At 46.5% G+C, this 6,903-nt stretch overlaps 1 protein-coding gene across 1 annotated transcript in view; it reads right to left on the reverse strand.

The window, feature by feature from the left end:
* PUS7 (pseudouridylate synthase 7 (putative)) overlaps window positions 1-6,896 on the reverse strand; it is a 79,918-nt gene extending 73,022 nt beyond the window's left edge. Inside the window, exon 1 of the mRNA XM_011956857.1 lies at window positions 6,868-6,896. The gene's annotated coding sequence lies outside the window, so the exon portion shown is untranslated. The remainder of the gene's footprint in view (window positions 1-6,867) is intronic.
* Window positions 6,897-6,903: the final 7 nt, after the last annotated feature.

Below are 6,903 nucleotides of genomic sequence, written 5' to 3' on the forward strand. Positions count from 1 at the left end.
ACTAAAAATTCTTAATTAACGACCCTTGTTATAGAAACTTTCCCTTTGGTGTCCTGCTTATGCTCAAACCATATGACAGAAAGCCCATAACTATTACACCTTCCCCAATGTACTCTCCCCAAAAAGACACACTGCCTATAACCAATCAAATTGCAGTAACCATGTGCCAACCCTATATGAAAAATGTTGTAATCCTGCTAAAAACTCCTGTCTCTGCCTATACAAAACCGAAACTTCCCTATTTCAGAACTTTGACTCTATTATTTTAGAACTGCTGGCCGGGCGCGGTGGCTCAAGCCTGTAATCCCAGCACTTTGGGAGGCCGAGACGGGCGGATCACGAGGTCAGGAGATCGAGACCATCCTGGCTAACACGGTGAAACCCCGTCTCTACTAAAAAATACAAAAAAAAAAGCTAGCCGGGCAAGGTGGCGGCGCCTGTAGTCCCAGCTACTCGGGAGGCTGAGGCAGGAGAATGGCGTGAACCCGGGAGGCGGAGCTTGCAGTGAGCTGAGATCCGGCCACAGCACTCCAGCCTGGGTGACAGAGCGAGACTCCGTCTCACAAAAAAAAAAAAAAAAAAAAAGAACTGCTGTTTCCAGGTGGGACATCCTCAAACTGTGCACTTGAAAAATTTCTCTTTATACTAGATTCTGACGCTTTTAATTATTTTAGGTTGACAACAGGCCTTTAATTGCCAGTCTTTTTCTTGATATTTGTGGACATTTGTCTGATCTCTTTTTCTTGACATATCTAACTGTAAAGACAAGATCATTAACTAAACTCACTTTTAAATTTCAAATGAAATTACATTTTTCATTATTTAAGTCAATGGCCCTACCATAGACAAATTAATTTTTTTTGACAGAGAGTCTTGCTGTTGCCCAGGCTGGAGTGCAGTGGCACAATCTCAGCTCACTGCAACCGCCAACTCCTGAGTTCAAGCAACTTTCACACCTCAGCCTCCTGAGTAGCTGGGCCCGGCTAACTATTTTATTTTATTTTTATTTATTTATTTATTGAGACAGGGTCTCACTCTGTCGCCCAGGCTGGAGTGCAGTGGTGTGTTCTGCAACCTCCACTTCCTGGGTTCAAACGATTCTCCTGCCTCAGCCTCCTGAGTAGCTGGGATTATAGGTGCCTGCCACCAACTTTTTGTATTTTCAGTAGAGACGGGGTTTCAACACATTGGTTAGGCTGGTCTCAAACTCCTGACCTGGTGATCCGCCCACCTCAGCCTCGTAAAGCGCTGGGATTACAGGCGTGAGCCACTGCACCTGGCCTAATTTTTGTATTTTTAGTGAAGACAAGGTTTTACCAGGTTGGCCAGGCTAGTCTCAAACTCCTGCCCTCAAGTGATCCACCCACCTTGGCCTCCCAAAGTGTTGCGATTACAGGCGTTAGCCACCGTGACTAACCCAAATTAATAATTAAAGCATATACAGTACCAATGATTTTTAAATCACTTAATATCTATTTTTCTAAGTTCTATCCTATAGGCCTAAAAGCTGAGAGCATATTTACCAGAAGAACTGTTCAAAGTTCTGGACTAGGAAAGGCAAAACTCAAACTAGTGTCATTTTCGTAAAGGGAAGCTGAAATGGAATATAACTTTTTTTTTTTTTCATTTTCGTAAAGGGAAGCTGAAATGGAATATAACTTTTTTTTTTTTTCTGAGACGGAGTTTCGCTCTTGTTGCCTAAGCTGGAGTGCAATGGCGCGATCTCAGCTCACAGCAACCTCTGCCTCCCGGGTTCAAGTGGTTCTCCTGCCTCAGCCACCACACCCAGGTGCCGACCACCACACCCAGCTAATTTTTGTATTTTTAGTAGAGACAGGGTTTCACCATGTTGGTCAGGCTAGTCTTGAACTCCTGATCTCAGGTGATCCGTCCACCTCGACCTCCCAAAGTGCTGGGATTACAGGACTGAGCCACTGCGCCCAGCCTGGAATATAATTTTTAAATTGAGGGTTGGAGAGAGGAGAGAGAGATGATGTTATGAACACAGAAGAGGTCTGAGAGAATTAAATTGGAAAGATAAAACAATCCTGACTACCCCAAGGTGAGAGGTCCAAGGAAATCAGTTTTGCAGTCAGGAAAGCCCAAACATTCTACCTTGAATGAAGACGTAAAGTTACTACATGTGAAAAGTGGGGAAGAGGGCAGTTTTATGAGTTTTTTTTGACATATTTAAAAGAAAAAATTGTAAGAAAATATGCTGCACAAACACACTATCCATGATAGTAATGATGGTATCTTAACAGTCAAGTAAAATTCCATAGATCAAAAGCCTGATGCTATAACCAGGAAGAGAATGAACTCCTCTGATACTTTCTTAAAATCCTTGGCCGGGCGCGGTGGCTCAAGCCTGTAATCCCAGCACTTTGGGAGGCCGAGACGGGTGGATCACCTGAGTTCAGAAGTTTGAGACCAGACTGGCCAACACGGTGAAACCCCGTCTCTACTAAAAAAATACAAAAAACTAGCCGGGCGAGGTGGCGGGCGCCTGTAGTCCCAGCTACTCGGGAGGCTGAGGCCGGAGAATGGCGTGAACCTGGGAGGCGGAGCTTGCAGTGAGCTGAGATCCGGCCACTGCACTCCAGCCCGGGAGACAGAGCGAAACTCCATCTCAAAAAAAAAAAAAAAAAAAAAAAAATCCTTGACATTTCTTCTTTTTTGAGATAGAGTCTTACTCTGTTACCTAGGCTGGAGTGCAGTGATGTGATCTCTGCTCACTGCAACCTCCACCTCCTGGGTTCAAATGATCCTCCCGCCTCACCTCCGAAGTAGCTGGGAGTACAGGCATGCGCCACCACGCCTGGCTAATTTTTGTATTTTTAGTAGAGATAGGGTTTCTATCATGTTGGCCAGGCTGGTCTTGAACTCTTGACCTCAGGTGATCTGCCCGCCTAGACCTCCCAAAGTGATGGGATCACAGGCATGAGCCACCACGCCCGGCCAATCCTTCACATTTCTTCGGAGGGAATGCTAAAATAATGTTTTGTTTCCTCTGTACTCCAAATGAGACAAGTGAGAATACAAATAGTATAATTTTAACAATATTTTAAAACACTTTTCATTAAAATACTAGATTCACCAACTAAGCTTTAAAAAGTACTCTTAGCTGGGCATGTGTGCATGTAGTCCCACCTAACAGGGCGGCTGAGGCAGGAGGATTGTGTGAGACCAGTTTAAGGCTGTAGTAAGTTATGATCACACCACTGCACTCCAGTCTGGGCAACAGAGGGAGACCTCATCTCTGAAAAAATGCAGGCAGGCAGGTGGCTTGAGACCAAGAATTTGAGACCAGCATGGACAACACAGTGTGACCCTGTCTCTGCAAAAAATTAAAAACTTAGCCAGGCGGCCGGGTATGGTGTCTCACGCCTGTAATCCCAGCGCTTTGGGAGGCTGAGATGGGCATATCACAAGGTCAAGAATTCAAGACCAGCCTGGCCAGCATGGAGAAACCCCATCTCTACTAAAAATACAAAAATTAGCCAGGCATGGTGGTGCGCCCCTGTAATCCCAGCTACTCGGGAGGCTGAGACAGCAGAATCACCTGAACTGGGGAGGTGGAGGTTGCAGTGAGCCAAGATTGTGCCACTGCACTCCAGCATGGGTGACAGAGGGAGATTCTGTCACAAAAAATAAATAAATAAAAATAAGCTGGGCAAGGTGGCATGCACCTGTAGTCCCAGTTACTTGCGATGCTGAGGTGGGAGGATCCATTGCGCCCAGGAGGTCCAGGCTGCAGTAAGCTACGATGGTGCCACCACACTTCAGCCTGGGTGACAGAGGGACCCTGTCTCAAAAAATAAATAAATAAAATCCTCTATACCTATACTAAAAATTAAGTTTAGCATTTTCAAAATTTTAATATAACACTAACAACAGTCTCTTGTATGTTTGTTTATTTATTTATTTTTGAGACAGGGTCTCACTCTGTTACCCAGGCTGGAGTGCAGTGGTGTGATCTTGGCTCAGTGCAGCCTCAACCTCCCAGCTCAAGCGATCCTCCCACTTCAGACACCCAAGTAACTGGGACTACAGGCATGTGCCACCAAGCCCAGTTAATTTGTGTATTTTTTGTAGAGACAGGGTTTTGCCATGTTGCCCACGGGTCTCAAACTCCTAAGCTCAAGCGATCCACCTGCCTCAGCTGGGATTACAGATGTGTGCCACTGCCCAGGTCAAACAGTCCCTTATTAATTAATTCTTCCAAAAAAAAATCAGAAAAACAGTCATTAGTCTTTTTTTAAATTATTATTTATTTATTTATTTTTTGAGACACAGTCTCACTCTGTTGCCCAAGCTGGAGTGCAGTGGCGCAATCTCGGCTCACTACAACCTCTGCCTCTCGGGTACACAAGATTCTTCTGCCTTAGCCTCCTGAGTAGCTGGGATTACAGGCACCCACCACCAAGCCAGGCTAATGTTTTGTATTTTTAGTAGAGATGGGGTTTCACCGTGTCAGCCAGGATTGTCTCGAACTCCTGACCTCGTGATTCACCTGCCTCAGTCTCCCAAAGTGCTGGGATTACAGGCCTGAGCCACTGCACCCAGCCTACAAAAACAGCCATTAGTCTTAATTCTATCATATTATCTTTGAAAACCATCCACAACTTTCATTTTCTAAATACATCTTTCCCCCATCCCCTGCAAATTATCAGTAATCTCTATAGCTCTCACAATAGTGAGCATTTTCTTTAGGGCCAGAGCACAGAGAACACACTAATTTTTTTTTTTGGAGACAGAGCTTTCCTCTGTCGCCCAGGCAGGAGTGCAGTGGTGCAATCTTGGCTCACTGCAATCTCCGCTTCCAGGGTTCCAGCAATTCTCCTACCTCAGCCTCCCAAGTAGCTGGGATTACAGGCGTGGGCTAAAATTACCACATCCAGCTAATTTTTGTATTTTTAGTAGAGAGGGGGTTTCACCATGTTGGCCAGGATGGTCTCAAACTTCTGACCTGACCTCAAACAAGTTGCCCGCCTCGCCTCCCAGAGTGCTGAGATTACAGGCATGATGTCACCAGGCCTGGCAGACACACTGCATTCTAATATGCAAAATCATTAAGTCTATGAGGGTCATTCATTCTGCAAAAATTTACTGAGCAAGTGTCCTATGTGTCTGGCATTGTTGTAGGCATTGGAGGAAAAGGGTAAATTTCCTGTCCTCACGGAGCTTACAATGTATTTGAAAATACATTTGGGAACAAAATAAAATTAATCTCAGGACATGCAAGCTCCAAAGAATTAAAGCAAGGTAAGGGAATTAAAGCAGGGTAAGGGGCTGAGGGTAAGAGGGGTGCTCTTCAGTGATGTCTCGTCTAAGGAGGAGACTTCTGAGCAAAGACAAGGAAGAACCAGACAGGAAAAGATGTGTGTGAGGACAGCTCCAAGCAGCCCAAACAGTACGTGCAAAGGACTGGAAACCAGAGCAAACTTAGTGAACAGAATGATCACTTGGATTGTTCTCTCCCTTTCCTAGGTAAGGAAAAATGCTGTTTCATTAATACAGTACATGCATGCCCCTGCCTCTATCAAAAGACACGTTCAAGGCCGGGTGTGGTGGCACACGTCTGTAATCCCAGCACTTCGGGAGGCTGGGGCGGATGGATTACCTGAACTCTGAAGTTCAAGACCTGCCTGGCCAACATAGTGAAACCCCATCTCTACTAAAAATGCAAAAACTAGCTGGACGTGGTGACGTGCACGTGTAATCCTAGCTACTCCAGAGGCTGAGGCAGGAGAATCGGTTGAACCTAGTAGGCGGAGGTTGCAGTGAGCAAAGATCGCGCCATTACACTCCAGCCTGGGTGATGGAATGAGTCTAAAAAAATAGATCAATAAATAAAGACATGTTCAAGGCCGAGTGTGGTGGCTCAAGCCTGTAATTCCAGCACTTTGGGAGGTCAAAGCAGGAGGATTGCTTAAGGCCAGAGTTTGAGGCCAGGCTGGGCAACACAGCAAAACCCTGTGTGTTGGCACATACCTATAGTCCCAGCTACTTGGGAAGCTGAGGTGGGAGCACTGCTTGAGCCCAGGAGTTCAAAGGTGCAGTGAGCTATGATCACGCTACTGCACTCTTACCTGGGCAACAAGGGCAAAACTCTGTCTCAAAAAAATGAAAAAATAAAAATAAAAAAACAAAAACATATTCACAAGGAGTTGTTAAGTACGTACCGTTGGCTACTTTCCAATGTTTGAACATAATAATTGCCTAACCATCCCCTTTTCAATGGTGTTGTACAGTCTGATTTTCGACAGATTCCCTCAACAGTCAAGGCACACCCAGACCAATGGGGCATAGTCATTTCATAGATGATTAGAGTCTTGGGGATGGGGCGGGGGGGTGGGGTGCGGGGAACCTTAGTAACCCTTTGTTTTTGGAATGGAAAAAAAAAGTGGTCTGACGGGACCAAATATTTGAAAAGCTAAAGTCTTTGCCAACCCTACTCGGCAGGCAACGAAGATATGCTTATAAACCCCTCTGCGCAGGATTGACGAGGAGGACTCGAATTTCAGCTTGCACAGCAGCACCTCCATCCATTCGTTAAGCATTCACCCAGCATGAGGGCTGGCGAAAGCACTCTGCAGCCCGCTCACTCCCACTCTGGGAAATGCATACAAAGCAAGCAGTCCCCAGAGCCCGCGTGGCGCCTAGTAGGCTCCCAGTGAGCGGCGACGCAGGATACAGGGGTGGAACACGTGGGCTGGACCCACAGAAGGCAGACGCGGCGAACCAATGGCACCGTGAAGGGCTTCGGGGCCAGTTTTCCTCTGACCGAGAAACAAGAGTTTAGGGAGCGTCCCGGGCAAAGAAAGGGAGGAGTGGGAAGGGGGCCCCCAGCTGATAGCGCCGCGCGGGGAGGAGGGGAGCGCGCGGGCGCGGCGCCTCCGG

The sequence above is a fragment of the Colobus angolensis genome, unplaced genomic scaffold (assembly GCF_000951035.1).
Source record: "Colobus angolensis palliatus isolate OR3802 unplaced genomic scaffold, Cang.pa_1.0 Scaffold427, whole genome shotgun sequence".
Classification (NCBI taxonomy): domain Eukaryota; kingdom Metazoa; phylum Chordata; class Mammalia; order Primates; family Cercopithecidae; genus Colobus; species Colobus angolensis.